We start from the raw sequence: 20,143 nt of genomic DNA, 5'->3' as shown, positions 1-20,143 counted from the left end.
GATTGTATGTATGGGGAGAGCTTATGCAGGTTTTGGGCAGAATTTTGTGGGAAGTCCTTATGCATACCTGGTAGGAGAGGATATTGCTCTCAGGTTATGGCGGGGTTTGCAAGTTGCAGTCTACTACACAAATATAATGATCATATCTGTGCCTGATAATACATTTATTTGCAATATTGTACTGAAACATCCTTTGTAAATGCTTACATCTTATAAAGTCAGTTAAAAACAGAATACTACACTTTATATATCTTTTACATTTGCCTATAGTAATGTAGTGAATGCACTGTATTGCTTCCCTTATCGTGTTTTATACATTAGTTCCCTTTATCTATTAGTGACATCAGTTTAAGACAGAATTTTGCACTTAGATATTGACATATCACACACTCTTGCTTGCAGTAATGTACTAAATGCAGTCTAATGCTTTTCCGCCATGCTTTAGGTTAATGAAATCTGTCACTGCACTTTATTCATGCTTACCAGCTTCTTCAAACAGTCTTGCTGTACTTCATTTCTGCTGTTGCCTGTTGTTGGCCATCTGCTCCTTGTATATAAAGAGAAGACAAAACTAGCATTAGGCCATCCAAAGTGTTATGAAGAACAACTAGAAAGTGCTAGAGTGTGATGTTAATTTAATAGAGAAAGTGGGAAGGCAACCTATATTTATCTTTAAAAGATGTAACAACCTAAAAGAAAAAAAAAATGAAAGAGCAGGTGTGAACACTCCAGACAATACAGTCAACACAAGGAAAGGTATATGCAAGTGTGGAATGTGTAGACAATGTGAGTGCATTTTTGAGGGGAATAATATAGTTTTATTAAGTATTAATCACACATTCAGATTCAGACAGAGGTTCAAAAGTATAGGAGTTGAATATTTAGCATTTTGTAACTCCTGTTTCTTGTTTTATGTTGGTAAAACTAAATACCCACTGCACAAAAGGATTTATGAACATAGGATGGGCATAAGAAATGAAAAGAGAGACAAATGCCTTGTATAGGCACAGCACAGTATGCAAAGAAAATAAGAAATATTATTTTTTTATTTTAGAACAGGTAGCAAAAAATCCCAAAGGTGGTCCTTGGGAACAAACATTAGAGAATAGAGAATTGTTATGGCAGGTGCGCCTGAATGCAAGGGAAAAAAAACAGATTTAAATGACGCCACCTCTATAGCCTGTTTATTAAAATTAAGGGCAGCTAAACTGTAATCCAGTGTTGAGTGGTTGCCCTGCTGGGTTACTGAGTATTGTTTTTAATACTAACATATTGTTTATACAGTTTTAGTATATATTTATGTTATTTTAGAAAGAATTTAGATTAGTCTATATATTTTTTGCATCCCTGTCAATGTATGTTTAATTATGGCTTTTGTCTTTAAGAAATTTTTTTAACCAGTTTTAACTTGCTCAATGTTCATTGGTTGTGTCACTAATTTATTTTGTATTTAAACGAACATTTGTATGCTGTGGTTAGTTCTGATGAAGTCCTTATTGGCAAGCATGAAAGTGCTCAAGTCATTTTTATGCTTTGTGTTATTAAACCCTTTTTGAACATTAGAGTTTTCAACTGATTCAGCCCTATTATTTGGTTATTTGTTATTGTTTTAGGGTTGTTTCATGGATAGTTGTTACTGGGAATAAAAGACAGACTTTATCAAGATAGGTTGTTGTAGTATTCGGGCTGGTAATGTGGTTGTTGTACTGTAGGGGGCGCTGTGGGGAATTCAGCATGTACTGTTGGTTCTATATTCTCTGGTAACCTGTTGGTTCTGTGTAGTAGATGACTTGCAGAAGTTGTGTGAAGAAGCATGGGTGCGCACCTGGAGGCTCTTAATAAAGAAAGGCCTTACAACTCTATAAACCGTGTGGTCTCCTTCCTTACCACGATATAACATATTGGCGACGACGAGTGAATGGGATGGCTCCGAGTCCGCTGCGAGTAAACTGGTGAGCTGTAGTTCATGTCGGATGACGAAGAGACGGGGCCTACTGGAGTGATGTTTGGTTCCATGTTGGGGTCACTGGTTGCATACGACTGTCAGACATAGACCTGGGAGGAGTATTGTGAAGTGCTGGAACATTTTTTTGAGGCAAACCAGATAATGGAAGCGGGTCGGAAGTGAGCCATATTGCTAAGCTCGGTGGGCAGTAAGACGTACAGTCTAATGAGGAACTTATTGAGTCCTGATAAACCGGGGGACAAATCGTTCACAGAGTTGACGAGTTTACTTCAGTCACATTATAACCCGAAGCCGAGTGCAATAGTCCAGAGGTTCAAGTTAAATTCAAGGACTAGAATGGCTAATGAAACGGTAATGGAGTATGTCGCAGTGTTGAGGGAACTGGCACAACATTGTGATTATGGGGACAGACTGACCGAAATGCTACGAGATAGGCTCGTATGTGGCATTGCAGACGACCGCATACAACGTAGACTGTTAGCGGAGCCTGACTTGTCGTTTGAAAAGGCTTTGAAGTTGGCACAGGCCATAGAGACAGCGACTAAAGACATTCGTGATTTACAACAGAAAACCACGGAAGGGGTTGGAAGCAGGAGTGCGACCCCACTGCCGGTGCATAAAGTGGTTATGGAGCATAATTCACAAGGGAAGTCTGGTCAGTATGCTTGTTACAGGTGTGGAGGTGAACATTTGTCACGGAACTGTCGTTTTTTAACTGTAAAATGTCATGCTTGCGGGAAAAAGGGCCATGTAAAGAAAATGTGCCGCTCAATACCCTCTGGGGATCAGCCGAAAAAGGGGGAGGAAAAAAGCAGTATGATGGAAAGGAAGGGAAACCGAAAAAATAAACGGCAGTATGCACACCACATGCGTGAAGTTACAGATAAACCAACCAGGGGAGCCGAAGAAGTGTTCACAATGTTTAACGTGAAAGAGGCCAAGTGGGAAAGAGTTGAGCCCATTAAAACCCAGTTGGACTTAAATGGTAAAATGGTGCAGTTTGAAGTGGATACGGGGTGTAGTGTCACAGTTCTGTCAAAGGCTGAGTATGGGAAGTTATGGCCCAGAGAAGCTCGTAAGCTGCAGGACTGTTCAGTGACTTTGAAAACCTACACGGGTGAAATAGTTCCCACGTTGGGAATGGTGAAAATGAAGGTAAAATATAAAGACCAAGTCAAAGAGTTGCCAGTCATGGTGGTAGCAGGTAAGGGACCAAACCTGCCAGGCCGGGTGTGGTTAAAGGAGCTAAACATGGACTGCCTACAGCTCCATAAGGTAGAACAGCCGGGCCTGACCTTGCAAGAGGTGCTTGAGAACAATGAAGAAGTATTCAAAGAGGAACTGGGGACCTGGAGGGGTCCACCAGCAAAGATACACGTGAAAGAAAACGTAACGCCAAGATTTTACAAACCCCGTCCTGTACCATATGCGATGAAGAAGAAAGTTGAGTTTGAGTTAGAGAGACTCACTAAGCAAGGTATAATTGAACCAGTAAAGTTTGCGGAATGGGCAGCACCAATTGTTCCAGTATTAAAGCCAGATGGTACTGTACGCATTTGTGGTGACTACAAGTTAACAGTGAACCAAGTCTCGAAGCTAGAGCAGTATCCCTTGCCAAAGGTGGAGGATGTGTTTGAAAAGTTGTCGGGAGGTGAAAGGTTTAGTAAACTGGACCTCAGTCAGGCATATCAACAAGTAGTGCTGGAAGAAGGGTCAAAGGCGTATGTTACCCTGAACACACACAAAGGTTTGTTCCAAGTCAATCATTTACCTTTTGGGGTTTCCTCGAGTCCAGCTATTTTCCAGAGAATAATGGAGGGACTAGTGGCAGGAATTCCAAAGGTGGCTGTGTATTTAGACGATATCCTGTTGATGGGAAGGAACATTCGAGAGCATCTGGAGACGCTGAATGAGGTGCTGAGTCGACTGCGAGAGGCAGGTCTACGGGTGAAGCGGAGTAAATGTGCTTTCATGGCAACGGAAGCAGAATTCCTGGGCTACAAGGTGGATGCATCAGGCCTACACCCCCTGCCAAATAAAGTGGAAGCCATTCAACAGGCACCAGCACCCACAAATGTTACAGAACTGAAAGCCTATTTAGGCTTACTCAACTATTATAACAGGTTCCTGCCAAATCTGTCAACACTGTTAGCTCCTTTACATAAGTTGTTAAGGAAGGAGGCTCAGTGGTCGTGGAAAGAGGAACAGGACAGAGCGTTTGAACAGTCAAAGGAACTAATGCAATCTTCAGAGGTTTTGGTGCACTACGATAGTCACAAGGACTTAATTTTGTCATGTGATGCCTCACCCTATGGATTAGGGGCTGTGTTGGCACACCGGATGCCAGATGGACAAGAGAGACCTATTGGGTTCATGTCACGAACTTTGACACAAGCAGAGTCAAAATATTCTCAGTTAGATAAAGAGGGTTTAGCTGTGATGTTTGGAATCAAGCGATTTCACAAATACCTCTATGGGAGGAAGTTTACCATTTGCACTGATCATAAGCCTTTGTTGTCATTATTCAACGAGATGAAGGCAGTGCCGCAGATGGTTTCTCCCCGCATTCAGAGATTGGCTGTAACGTTGAGAGCTTATGAATACGAGATTGTTTATAAGCCTGGAAAACACCATGGTAATGCAGACGCACTAAGTCGTTTGCCAATGCCAGGGCCTATCCAAGAAGAGGAAGCGGAGGACCAAGTTTTGATGATGGAAGACATAACATTGGTGTCTGCTAAGGAACTGAGAGTTTGGACACACAAAGACCCGGTGCTTGCTAGAGTGTTTCAGTGGGTTCAGCAAGGCTGGCCAGTCCAACAAACGGATCCAGTTTTTCAGCCTTATGAAGTGAGAAAAACAGAGCTGAGTGTACAAGATGGATGCGTATTGTGGGGGGCACGAGTGATAATTCCGTCCCCAGGAAGAAGGGCACTGTTACAGCAGTTACACCAAGGTCATGTGGGCATTACCCGAATGAAAGCTTTAGCCCGAAGTTATTTTTGGTGGCCAAAGTTGGACCACGAGATTGAAGTCGTTGTGAATGAGTGTAAAACATGTCAACAACATCGCAACTTGCCGGTGGCGGCGCCACTACATCCATGGGAGTGGCCGAGTAGGCCTTGGCAGAGACTTCATATAGACTATGCAGGACCATTCATGGGGGCCATGTTTTTGATAATCATGGATGCTCATTCGAAATGGATGGATGCCTATCAAGTCAAGACACCCACTTCTCTCGTTACCATTGAATGCTTGAGGAGGAGTTTCAGTAGTCAAGGACTGCCTGAGACTATTGTATCCGATAATGCTTCATGTTTTACGAGTGAAGAGTTCAAGGGTTTTCTGAGAAAAAATGGTATCGTACACATCACATCAGCACCCTACCATGCAGCTACAAATGGTTGTGCTGAAAGAGCTGTTCAGACTTTTAAAGCCATGATGAAAAAGTCTGGGGAAGGAAGTTTAGCAGCAAAAGTATCAAGGGTGTTATTCAACTACTGTATTACACCACAATCTACCACGGGTTTGTCACCTGCCGAGATGTTGCAAGGATGTAGATTGAGATCCACGTTGGATCTAGTGTATCCAAATGTCCGAGCTAAGGTGGAGGGGACCAAGTGGAAGCAAAAAGAATGTCATGATAGACGACGGAGAGAGAGAAGTTTCCTGGAAGGAGATGCAGTAATGACACGAAATTTCAGTTATGGACCTAAGTGGATTCCAGGGTTCATTGTCAAGAGCACAGGACCATTGTCGTACCAGGTGAGGTTGAATGGAGATTTCGTAGTGAGGAGACATGTAGACCAAATTCTGAGGAGCGAACAGAAGAAGGATGCCATGGAACTGCTGGCCTCAGAACTATCGTTAAGTTCGGAACCAGGGCTCGCAGTGGCAGAAGGATCGCAAATCGAGGGAGACCGCCAGAACATGGAAGGAGAGGTTTCTGAGGATCCAACTGTTCCAGGGAAGGACACACCGATACCTGAAGTGGTAAAAGTGACACCAGAGTCACCTAAGGTGGTACCATTGCGCCGTTCTAAGCATGTGCTGGTTAAACCTAGTTACTTGAAGGACTATCAATGTTAACAAAAGTGCATGTATAGATTACCAGCCTAGAAAAAATAGTAGATGGTATGGTAACCAGTTAATAACTAGCCTGTTATTTACAAGTAAATGATTAAATGCATTGTGGAACTTGTTCCCTAGTTTTGCTTATGTAAGACAGTATGTCTTAGCTTAAAAGGGGAGGAATGTAGTATTCGGGCTGGTAATGTGGTTGTTGTACTGTAGGGGCGCTGTGGGGAATTCAGCATGTACTGTTGGTTCTATATTCTCTGGTAACCTGTTGGTTCTGTGTAGTAGATGACTTGCAGAAGTTGTGTGAAGAAGCATGGGTGCGCACCTGGAGGCTCTTAATAAAGAAAGGCCTTACAACTCTATAAACCGTGTGGTCTCCTTCCTTACCACGATATAACAGTTGTGTAAAAAAAACTCATCAAAACAATCAAAGAGTTCTGTGAAGATACAATGTTGAATGGAAATTGCAGCTAATGTGGTAAGAACAGCATTACAATAGCAAACATGATTTCTGATGAAGTAAGAACATTGTAGAGCTGGACATAGTTCTGTTATCAGTAATTTACGTTTGTCATATATTCATTTAGACAGAAAGCAATGAATGTTCCCCTTCCTAAACCGTTCATCAGGAAGATTGACACCATTAACTAAAGTGCAGATAAGTGTGCCTCTCGAAATGGGTGGTCAAATAGCATTTAGTTTTATCATTTATTCATTTATGAATAGTGCATTTTAATGAAACATATCAGCTTGTGCATGTTTTTTTAACTTGTAGCCTGCTTGTGTGTGAAAAATATTCTTTATTGTCCGCTGGACTTGTTAAATGGTTGAAAAGTTTATTTCTTGAGTGCAGAATAAACAAAATATTAGATGTTTTTTTTAACTAGTTTAATGTATGTTTGATTACCCAAAATAACCTTGGTTCCAATTAGTTTGAATAATCAACTGCCTACTGTAGTTGGTTTAAGTCTATACTCCAGTACACCTTTCCTCTCCTTTCACAGGTCTCTTAAATAGTTAATCTAAAAGCATACCAATCTATGTTTAAAATGAATATACAATGACTAGAACATACGAAGAAAAATAAATAAAGCCTCCTGCAAGCAAAAAAAATGTTCCATTAACTCCCTTTCTTAACAACACCTTATTAAAACATCTATTATGCTTATGTCTGAAGCAGATATTTCATTAATGCACAGTAGCTAACAATGACCATTAACAATGGTTTATTTAGCTGTAGAGCATCTATGGGTTATGTAGCTCCTGGATTGGTAGAATATTGCAGTCTAAACTGGATGTCTGGGTAACTAACTCTCACAAGTAAAAGTACACTTTTTAGAGTATGTCTCCATTCATGCATCATTTCTAGACATGCAAGTCAAATATTTAATGAACAACCATGGAGTTGTTACCAAGTAATGGTTTTGCTAGTTCAACAGGAAGATGACCAAGATGGATTTCCAAAGTTTCATAGCTTCAACAGCAAACTGGATAGTCATAAAACCTACACTATTGGGAATTTTAAAGATAAACTTGAAGTATGTCTGTGATATGAAGAAAAAATTCACATATTCTTGAGTGACAAAACATGGAACACACTCATGTATGTTACAAGTGTTTATATAACACATTTGAAAAAGAACAGACAATAAAGAAAAATAAACTTTTGTTTTCCCTTGCCGATTTGTCAATTAAGACACAGAACCACAATAGCTTTAAGTTGTTTACTTGGTTGAGAATGACTTCTCATGCCAGAGATGCAAGAAACCAAGCAACAAAACATGGTTGATTGTTTTCCACAGTAAATTACTTCCTCTGTTTTTTCAAATTACACATTTCCAGTGTTTCCTTTATTTTGGGAGATTTCTCCCTTCTTTATGTCTGCATGTCCATGGACTTGGGATATATAAGTTTGGGGTGGGGAGATTGCCTTCTAGAAAAATATTTATAGTTTAAATTTCATCCTTTTGAGTTTCAGGCATTTGTTTTAGTATTAGGGAATTTCAGCGTGTAGTCATTTAAGTTTCGGTAGGGGAAATTGAGAATATTTTGAGCGTATCTAATATACAAATGCTGCTTAGAGTAACTCATAATGTTAAGTTAAGAAGTTTATTCATATCACTGAAGTGCATTTCTCATCTTGCTTGTAATTGAGAGACAAGTGTCACTTGACAATACTCAGAGGAGTAGCTTGGGTGGGGAATGGGTACAGCCACATAGATCACAAGGTGTTAGGGAGCATGATCACATTAAATTTCACTTGTCATGTTACCGTGATGATGGGGCAGAAGAGCATGAGGGTTTGGGGTTTTCGGACTTGGAGGAGTACCAGATAGGAAAAGAAGTTTTTTTTTTTCTTTTCATTTTGCTCTCACAAAGAGTGAAAGGAAATAGGACTTTAGGACCTTCTGTAAGGAGAGAAGGGAGGAAGGAGGACTTTTGTATCTGGTGCATGCTAGACTGGAGAAGAGCACAAAAGGTATTGCCAGTTCAACCATGCCTAGTATAAACCAAATCAAGCCTATCATACTCGCATCCTATAGGATACAACTAGTGACTGTAATTATTAAATAAGGTGGCATCTGATGAAATGGTTAAATAAGGATTTCATTTATTGTCAGACTGTAGGCTAGTAGCTAGAAACAGTCCACTGCATTTTGCAAAATTGTGCAATGATTAGTGACTCAAAGGGTGAGGCCAATTCACAGACATGGGTAGTGCAGTGGTGCTATCTCTCGATAGAACATGGTTAGCATCATATGTAATCGACTGTATAATGACATGAAGATGAGCAGCGATATGCAAATGAAGACAAAGAGCATGGCAATGTGATTCAGAAAAGTATTAAAATTGCGCAGTGAGATGTGATGGGTAGTGAGTTTATACACCACCTTTTATCAGTAAAGGGAGAAATAAATGAGATAGAACATTAAGATGCGAAGAAAAACATCCACATTATCTGGTCAGCTTACATTAGATGCCATCCTCACAGCCATTAATTGCAGTGATTCATGTTGTCAACTTACACATCACAGATGGATCTGACCACACTTAACCCACCACCACCTCCACGACAGGGATATAATGGAAAGCTGTTATGTGGACAAAGATGTCAAACAGCAGGTTGCAGACATGTGCCATTTCTTTAGACACTGGGGATAAAAGTAATTTCTATATGATCGGACAATATACCAGGCTGTGTTCTGATCAGTGGCATGTATGTACTATCAAAGCCTCTACTGAAACTGTTCATTCTCATCCTATCCAAATGGATTGTCTCTGATGCCTAGAAAGCAGTCATTGTGAATCTTCTACAGAAAGATGGCCTCTCTATAGGCCCCAGTAATCATAGGCCATTCAGCCTTGCTAACCTTATATGCAAAGCCATGGAATATATCATAGCAGAACTCATTTATAAGGACATAGGCAAATGAACTAATCTAGACCATACTTAGTATGGTTTTGTGTGGTACAGGTCCTGTCTCCTCAACCTAGTATACTTCTATGAAAAGGTTATAGAGGTTGTGGACAGTGGTCACTTTGTGCATGCTGCTTATCCTGACATGGCCAAGGCTTTAGACACTAACCCCCATGCTGGTATTATTGAAAAGATGTACAAACTTAATGTAAACCCCTATGTTCTCTACTGGATTGAAAACTGGCTATACAACACATCTCAAGTAGTGATAATTTTTGGTACTCTCTCTGAAGGTAAAATTATAACTAATGGGGTACCACAGGGTAAGTGCTAGGCTCTCTCATGTTTGGCATTTATTTTGAAGATATCTAAGCCATTATTCTTGAAATCTGGTTGACCAAGTAGCTGATGACTGTAAGCTGAACACCATTACCTGCTGATCCATTGATAATAAACTGCTACAAAAAGGGCTGCAATATGCTTAATCTGAAAAAGTGCAGCATAGCAGCCATTGGCAAAAAGTTGTTTCTACCTTATATATTATAAGTGGTACTTCTCTTCAAACAGATACCATCATAACAGATCAGGGTACTTGTCTGGACAACTCTCTTTCTCTCTCTCATTCAATCATCATGCTTCCACCATAATCAGGAAATCCTTCTAGCTAGTCCGGTTAATTTTCAAAGGAATATTGGAGTAGCTGGTTGTTTTGTACCTCACAACAAGAGGTACTCTGGTTCAGTTCCTGACTGGGATGCCTTCTGTGCAGAGTCTGCATGTCCTCCCTGTGTTTCTGTTGGTTTCTTTTGGGTGCTCCAGTTTCTTCCCAGATTGCAAAGACATGCAGTAGGTGGATTGGACACTCTAAAATGTCCAGGAGAATGAGTGTGTGATATGGAAGAACAACTACATCAGAGCTAGCAATCCAACAGTGTGAACCTTAGTTCTAGGTGATTGTCACTATTTAAGTGACACCCTGACCCCATGTGCAAAAATGAGAAAAAGTGCTGTGAATGGATCTTTAAGATCCAAAGAAGTAATCTTACCACTGTACTTTTTCCATATCAGACCCATTACTGAATACAATGCCCCCTTTAATATGTAGAAATCCAAACATATCACTCAGCTGGGAAGACCCAAAAATTTTAAAGCTGCCCCCCCCAAAAAAATTAAAGGTCTTAAACTTTTCAACTATCCTTATAGACTAGCACAACTCTCCTTATAGTCAGTAGCCTACTAGCTGCTCTGAGGTGACCTGTGCTACTCAATTCGAGACATGAAGGACTTAATCCTATTTAATCTTCTGTTTCTTTGGATAACCAGTGGCTCTATTATGGCCCAGTTAACCCATGTTCAATTAATGTCTCAGGTGACTGATGGAGTGGCAGGAAAGGGATGGGAGTGCCCGTCCCAGGTGGGAGGGTGTTCATTGAAATGCTCCCTCAGGGGAGGCATGATGAAAAGCAGGGAGTTGACCTCAGACATAATCAATAAGTGATGGGGAGGGAAAGGGAGTAGGTAGGGCATAAGCAAGAAAAAAAATCCCCCTCAGACAAGCACAGATGAGCTGAGCTCCTAGGATGCTCTTAGGATCTTCAACTGGCCCCAGCATAACCAGAGTATGTCTGGGAGGATATGAGAGTAGCTAGTAAACCTGATGAGGATGTGTGGCAGGCACTGGGGGCCTGCCCAATAATTATGAGGTTTGAAGGAACAAAAAATAGTGGCTGTACAAGCCCTCATACTAGCAACCTAAATTTTCAACATCAAATACACAAGGACTAGTTGGAGACATAGGTTCCTAACTCAAGGTATTCTTTGCCTGTAGCATAAGTTACATTTACAGAACAGGCAAAGTACTACTGTCTCAGCCTTTGTAGCTAGTCTTGATGACTGAATTGTTATATGTAACTTAATCACAGGGTTATCATGTACTGTCCTGTGTATTTTGTGAGATGGGCATTATTAAGTACTCATAAAAGGTGGCAAGACATTTTAAGTGTTTCTACTTAAATATGTATATATCCAGGCCTCCTATGGACCCTGTGATCACTTGCTTACTATTGTTCCTATGTTCTTATGTTCCTATATGTAGCATTGACCATCTTCAATAAGGACGCCTTCCTTCAGCCATCAGGGATCTCAACTGGTGTGCCACAGGCATATGCCTTCTGCAACTGGTAACAGTTCCCTGAGTTCATGTTACAGCAGGTGGAAAAAAATATGTGGTGAACATGGACCACAAAGAAGAGAAGCACCACTATGCAGGTATTCTATGACATCACGTGTTTCTCTGAGGCCCTGTAGGCAATTGACTGCATCCATATTTTCATCAAGGGCTTACCTGGTCCACATGGTTAATAGTACATCAACTACCAGGGTTTCCACTCAATTTCCAGGTGATGTGTAATATACAGGCTATTGTTTACAATGTATCTGTGTGACACCCAAGTTTTTCCCACAGTTCCCACAGCTACCACACATCCAGCCTATATCAGCAATTTCAGTGGGCTAATATCCCAAGGGACATACTGGTGACATCATACATGCCATGGGGCTTATGACACTGTTTACTAAACCCATACAGCACATCAGAAATGACATACATCTCTGCACTGTTAAAGACACACAACATTGTTGACATTGTGTCTGGGTTATTTAAAACGGACTTCCTCTGGCTAGATTCATCTGGTAGTACACTGTAGTATACTACAAAACTCCAACAAGATATGCAATGTATGTACAATACTGCACAACACGGTTATATGCAGAAAGCTAGAGCAGAATATGGGCATAGGAGGACCAGATGAATAGAGTACAGCCACCAGCAGAAGAGGTTCTAGGTGAGGGGTCATTAGTGGAATCACCTGCAGAGGAAGCCCACATAAAGAAGAGATGCATTCAGTGTGGTGTAGCACTGGGAAAGAGGTGGCATTTGCTCCACAATTATGGGTTCAGAATAAGAACAAAGAGCAAGACTGATGCATGCAATATGGTGCAAAGCTTATGCCATACAATGTATAACTGGTCACACTGTACATCAGATGTTACCAAATGTAATTAGCATGCATTGGTGGGCAGGGCACAGTTGTTATCATTTTCACAGGTGGTATTGGTGGATTTGAGGACAGACAAGGGATCTGAGCATGTTAGTGATAAAAGACTGGGTAAATGGAAGGAGCAGGGATTCCGGATCCTGTGGGCACTTGCACAGAATTGGTGCCAGAAGACAAAGCTGCAACAAATATCATAGCACTGTACCAATAGGAATATGACAGTGGTTATGAGTCCACTGGTGGGAGTGATACAGACTGTAAATGGTCACTGGTAAAGGAGCAACCCTGTCATGAAGAGGTATTGCCAGCAATACCCACTGGCAGTGGTGAGGTAGGCCTGTATTCCCATAACTGGTAGGTTTTGTTGCATGGAAGACTGCCATCAAGGAAACATCTATGACAGTAGCCTTTTTGGGACAAAACAGGCCACCATTATGAGGTGGATTTGAGATACTGGAAGTACATGACATGAGGTACATGCAGGCTGGGATGTACTCACAGTGGAAAAAGATAAGTGGTGGGTCAGATGTACAGTGGTGACCATAGTGAACAGAGGATGGAAACACCTTTTAGTCAGTAATGTCTAAAAAGATAGCCTCCAATGAACCAGTTTTGAGATTCAGGCATTGCAGGCCACTGTGCATATTGCTGTATAGGCAGTACAGTTCACAGGTCATCTCTGCCATGTACAGAGATCATCTCTGCCATAATATTGGCGGCATATGCCTCGGACTGGATCATTGACTTGCAGATCTGCTGCATTATGCCCATCATGATGCCTGTGTTAGCCAATGAGTGGGAAGCATGGCAACATCCACCAGCACCCTATTTCCTAGTGCTGTCATCACTATTTGTGCTGGTGCCACTACCCACCACATCTGCATGAGTGTTTGCTACCACTGCAATTGTTTTGAGCTGTGAGAAATGTCCTGTTTTTAATGTCTAGTGAGACAGGAATGGCTTCCACAGGTGACAGTGCTGTATCATTAGGTGCAGATGGGAGGGTGCTATCTATAGTAACCACTGTCAACAGTGGCTCTGTGACATTGAACTGTGCCAGGGTGAGACTGCTAGCATTGTAATGTTCTGATGCTGCCCTAATATCAGGCATGCCCTATTTTGTCATGGCTGATCCCATGGCCATTGCACTTGTGAAGGAAAATAGATAAAATCTGTGTACAAATGTTGATATGTTACAGCACCACACTCTAGCACTGAACCAGCACTGTAAGAAACAGGTCATACAACGGGTGAAGACAAGCATTTTGCCAGGTGTCTGCCACCATGCTTGCAACCCAGATGTGCAGGCAGATAAGCTATGATACTGTTTACCTCTAGAATGCTCAAGCCAAGAGTGCACCACAACAAGTGTTACTGTCCTAATGTAATACCGATATGGTGCATCCCCACTAGAGACATGCAATGTTGAGTCCAGTTCAGCCCTCACATCCAGGCCTCTATATGTTATTAGTGTCATGATAGTGTCCCCTGACAGGGACACCAGAAAGTTATCCATATCATTGAGTGGAGTCACTGATGATGGACCCTCACCTTTAGCCATCCTCTGACATTTAAGGACCTGGGCCTTTGCTCTGGCATGCAAGATCATGTCAGTGACTCTGTGGCAGACCTCTTGTGTTGACTGGTTTTGTCCATCAGTAGCTCTGATTTCTGTAATGATAGCCTGCCATGTCTACTTGTAAAAAGTTCTGTCAACCCTGTTGGTTTTCTGAATGTGTCATTCAGGCTGTTTTAGTGCCATAAATATTCCTGTATATGGGAACATGCACCTTTGGTCAATGCTGGTACACAAATATGTGTACATTAACTGTAGTAACCATGCAACAGATGTGTCTTATACCTACTATACACCACATCTTCACATGTCACATCCCCAAAGCAGTCTATTCAGAGCTGTATGAGGACAGAAGAAGATAATGCATATGTCCTTTGATATATCTATATGGGCACATGTCCCTTCCAGGTCACACCAGCATATATCCCTCAGAACACATCTGCAGCTGGCACCATTTTATGAGATATAGCTTTATCACTGTATCATTGATTATGTATACAACAATGGCAGTTATGTAGCTTATGGAGTGCAGTCTATAACATGTCTATCACTCTGCATTGCCACCCTACAAGTGTACTGAAGTGATCCATAATGTTCAGCACATCAGGTGTGCTAATGCTATCTGAACCTGTGCCATGGATGGCCACATTCCCCATTCTAATCTCCCTGTTTTGTGTATCAAACTATCTGCAGGTTGTTGCTTGAGTAACCCCTACACTCATATAAGGTTTATATATGTACACTGCACCTCCATCAACCCTGGCCTGTGTATCATTAGCATAGCAACTGCAGAATGCTTTTCTGCTATGTAGGAACTGGTGTAGTCTCTGAAGAACATCCATGTGGCATACTTTAGCTACATAGGTGGCATGATGAGCACCATAATACTGATAATGGCTGTTATTGTGCAATTACAGGGGCTTGTAGCACAGCATTTATTCTAATGAATTACAACAAACTGCAAATGAACAGCCTCCCTGGAATCTGTTTATCATAAAATACTTTCATTCTGTACACTTTTTAGAACTTCATCAGCAATAATAAATCTAGACATCCAATATCATTAGTTTATTGAAATTAATATCCATCAGATGACCAATACTAACTAGTAAAATACCATAGAGTGACAACACCAATTAAAAAGTCACTGACAGTACATCATATATTAAATTTATTCACAACCTAATTAATTCATTACAATTTTACTGCTTTTAAATGTAGGATACTGTTTATAGAAATAAATTCATTGAGATTCAGAAGTCGGATGCATTTAATAAAAGCAGTCAATACAATACAGCTCTCTGCATTTGAGCCTGTCTTCCTAGCATCCACCCTATCTTATTTTTGCACCTTAAATCTCCACATACCCTATGGTTAGCATCTGTAAGTGGAGGATTAATTGTGCAACAAAAAGAGTGATATATCTTATCAATTGCCTAACATGCTCTACGTTTCATGTAGCTAAAATAGAATATGCGCTAAGGGCTAAAATATATGAGCACATGCTTATGAGTAGAAAAGGTCATGACACAAATGCATTAAGCAAGCATTCAAGAATGTTTGTGGGTTTCTAAAAATAAATTGCATTTTTTATGCTTGAGAAGGTACAATACATTAGCATCTCCCTGTCATCAGCATACGAGATACTGGATGCTGCCCTCACCTGCATGCTGTAACAGGTGGGAGACTACATGATGTTTCCTGAAAACACTAGGAGCTTTTATTAATCATGTAGGCACTGCTTTAGAGTAGCAGGAGTGTCAGTGGTGCTTCATGCCATTGCACCCGCACTGGCATCAGGGCCTGACCATAATTGCAGGGGAAAAAATAGTATGAGTTTATCAACTCTCAGCTTATATATAATGCAAGTGACATCCTCAGGAATAACTGTGTCCAGCATCACTCCAAAACACACGATGCACACATATAGTAACTAAGAAGCCTGTGTAGTATGCCTTGGGGGAGGATTACCTCACAGATAACTCTACAGTGTGTGACTATAGACGCAGGAGACACATTAACTTTGGCTAAGACAAGGGTCAAGGGCACACTGGACAGGTAAGCAATACTGGAAAGGAATGGGAGGATTTTATGGTGGATATAGCCAGAGAGTACAGTATGCATGGAGAGGTATTATTTATTTATCTATTAGTTAGTTATTTTAATTTTGATAACCAGGTAAGTGAGCTGGGCCATGGACTATTTTCTGTCCTGACCCTGGCCACGAGTTCTATAATACAAGATACATTTGCAAACAGGCATATACATACAACATACATACACACTGAAATGGATTTTTCTGAAAGAAATGATTGCATGTAATTTTACACCATAATGTATAACTTACAAGCCATGTGCAGCATACAAAGGTATACAGTAAATGTAAGACACTCAATAAATAATATAGTTGTCTGGACACACTAATAAGTATTCAGGCATTAGTAGTCCATTTTCTACAAGAGATGATAACTCCAAGAAGGTAAATAGGTGTGTTGATGTAGACAGTAAGTGTGCAATTGTTTAGCAGAGTATAACATATGAGATGATCACATCAATGACAAAGCAGTTCACATATATTCAAATATTTTCATGATATTTATATATATATATATATATATATATATATATATATATATATATAGAGAGAGAGAGAGAGAGAGCTAATTATATATATATTTTATATATATATATATATATATATATATATATATATATATATATAGATAGATAGATATAGATAGATATGTATGCTTCAGCTAAGTAGCTGAAGTATGGGATTGATTTGCCTTCATTTAAGCAAGGAATGTGGGTGAAATACACTGACCACTATCAGTAAAAAGATTGCATTTATAGTCTTCCTTCAGAGGTCACCTTAAAGATGTCTTTGTTTACCTGAGATGTGTTTCCATCTCTTTGCTTCACCTGCATTGGTCATAATAAGGGTTCCCTTATTTGGTTCTCTACCACTTTCTTCTTTACAGACTCGCCTCTATATGATATGATGGTGGTCCCTTCATTTGGTTCTGTAACTACCACTCAACAGGAAAATTAAATCCTTTTTGGCTGTATTCCTGGGCTCTTGTTCCATTCACTAATGGTCTTCCCCTTGATCTTCCCAACCTGTTACTTATTCTCTAGGCTGATGATCTTTTCTTATTACTAGGAGGTGAATATCCTATACAGGTCCAAGGAAAGTTACAGTCTGAGATTAGCAACCTTATGCTCTGGTCCAGCTCTAACAAACATACTAATATTCTCCAAAAGTAAAGTGCATGCTGTTTGGTACTCATTATAGACTATTCTCTGTCCTCCTGATCACCACAGAATTGCTGATTCTTCTGTCTTCTCCATAGCTTATTCATTGATATAAGTATAACAGAGTCATAGTTAATCCACCCTTACATTTTCACCTCCAGGATGAACTGATTTGTACTCTCATATCTAAAACTCTCAAATGCAAGCTTGTTTACTTCTGACTCCTGTTTAGACCCCTTTTAAGAGTATACTTATTCACATGATCAAGTGTCCTCTTAACTGATTGCTCTTTTAACCATTTAGATTGCTGGAAATCTGCAGATGACTTTAATAAGGACTGCAAGTTTATATTTCAGGCTGACTCAAGACTTTACCACTACACTCCGCTTCAGTCTTCTGTGTCCATGCTATAGAAACGGTCTGTCTTCTTTTCTCCTTCCTGACTTACAAGCTTCAATTTCTGTACTTAGGTTCATAGATTCATAGGTTCATAGGTAGGTACTAGGCTATCAGCCCTGGGGCCTATATAAGCCTAGCCAAAAATGTTCCCTGGCTTTCGCCACCCAAGAAAGTTATTTTCCTGTGCCCCTGTCTAGCAGAGCCACAGAAGTGATCCCCAGGGTGAATGTCCTATTTCCCATCCAATTGTTGAGATTTTTCTTAAAGAGGGCTAATGAGTAGCTTTGCTTGACATGAATGGGTAGTCTGTTCCAGAGCATGGGAAGTCTCTGGAACAGGAATCTATCCCTCCAGCATGTTCTGTTTATTGTGATGGCAAGGTTTAGGTTCCTGGAGTATGTGGCTCGGAGGGACTGGGGTTTCTTTAAGTGTAGCATGTCCAGCAGATCTGAGTTTGACATGGCTTTGTATATTAGGCAGAGGTCATCTCTGAGTAGGCGATAAGCAATGGAGTAGAGCTGGAGTTTTTTTGAGATGGTCTGCATATGGCATCTGTTTGAGGCCGGTAATCCTCTTAGTGAGGTATTTCTGTGGCCTTTCTAGTTGTTGTAGATGTCTTGTGAGGTACATGCCAAACAGGGCTATGTACTCTGTAATGGGTCTGATGAGGGATGAGTAGAGAGGAACAATGGCCTCTTTTTTTTGGAGATGAACCCCTTTGTGATGAGGTGTGCCATGTAGAAGGATTTCCTGACTACTGTGGCAATGTGATTGTCAAAGGAGAGACTACTGTCCACCTGTGTCCCAAGGTCTCTTATCACACGTTTGGTATTTTGTAGGCTACTGCCTATGTGGTAGTTCATGGGTACAGTGTTTTTCCCAAAGGGGATGACAATGCACTTCTTGGCATTGAGCTTGAGGCCATGACTTTGACACCAAGCATCAGTCTCAGTGAGGCCCCTTTGTAGAATCTCCACATCATTAGGTGATTCTATTATGGCACCTAGTTTGCAGTCGTCTGCGAACTTTGTTAGCCAAAGACTTGCTGTATTAGCCTGGACTTCTGAGAAGTAGATGCCAAACAGGAGATGACCCAAGACTGTGCCCTGTGCTACTCCACTTGTCACTGGTCTGAAGTTGGATTTGGAGTTGGCTACTTTCACTGTGTGGGTTCTGTCAGTGAGCCAGTTGGCCACCCATCTTGTGACTTAGGGATTTATGCCCAGTCTAGTGAGTTTATCTATAATCCCAGAGTGGGGGATGGTGTTGAAAACCTTGGCGAGGTCAAGATAGGCTGTGTGCACCACCTTACCCTCGTCCACAGCTCTGGTGACTACTTCAAAGAAGTCAATCAGGTTTAGGAGACATGACCTACCTTTTACAAACCCAAACTGAGTAAGGTCCAGAGTTTGGAGGTTACCTATATCCTTGTTTATAATCCAAGATGATACCTTCCATAACCTTGCAGACCAGGCTCATCAGGCTAATGGGGCAGTAGTTCCCGGGGTCCATGGTGACGCCCCGTTTGTGGAGTGGGATAACAGTCACTGTGCGCCATTCAGTAGGCACAAAACCTGAAGTGAAGCTATGATTGAACATGGTACCTAGGTGGCGTGTCAGTTCATTCTGTAGTTCATGCAGAACACAGCCTGGGATGTTGTCAGGTCCCATGTATACTGTGTTCTTGGCTTTGGAGAGTGTGGTCTTTACTTGTGCAGTCATGATTACAGGGGCTTTGCATTCTACCAGTATAGTGATGGGCCCTTTGGAGGGTGAGGAGGGTGAAGTTTGCACTGAATCTATCTGCCAGGATGTTGGCAATATCAGTTGGTTCTATATATCTAGTGTCATTGTGCTAAAACTCAGAAAAGATCTGAATGTCACCATTGCGATTCTTGACATAGCTGTAGAATGCTTTGTGGCTGTCTTTAGAATCAGTGGTGATTTTATTTTTGTAACGAGCTTTGGAGGATTTTATGAGGGATCTCAGCTTCTTATTGAGGCTGACCGGGGAGTTTCTGCAATCAGGGGATTTTAGTCTTTTTTTGCAACAGCTTCTTCCTTCTGCTGTAGAGTTTGTTTATGGCAGGGGACCACCAGATTGGCTTCCTTTTTTTTGAGGATAGCATCTTGGTTCTGGTGGGGATGGCACGATCCATGCACTCGTGTATGTGCTTATACAGTGCATGTGTATAGGATTCAACAGTCATACCTCTATTTTCCGTCTGTATGGGTGTCATGAAGCTTGCCACTTCTATCTTAAGAATCATGAAGTTGGCTTTAGAGAAGTATTTTACTGTGGTTTCCCTAATGAGGGGTGGGGGGTGATATTAATGTCTAGGATGATTAGCTTGTGGTCAGATCTGACCAGCGAGGAGTTGACCTCTGGCATG

The sequence above is a fragment of the Protopterus annectens genome, chromosome 2.part1 (assembly GCF_019279795.1).
Source record: "Protopterus annectens isolate FY-2018-M chromosome 2.part1, PAN1.0, whole genome shotgun sequence".
Taxonomy (NCBI): Eukaryota; Metazoa; Chordata; order Ceratodontiformes; family Protopteridae; genus Protopterus; species Protopterus annectens.
Note: the sequence above shows the minus strand (reverse complement) of the source record.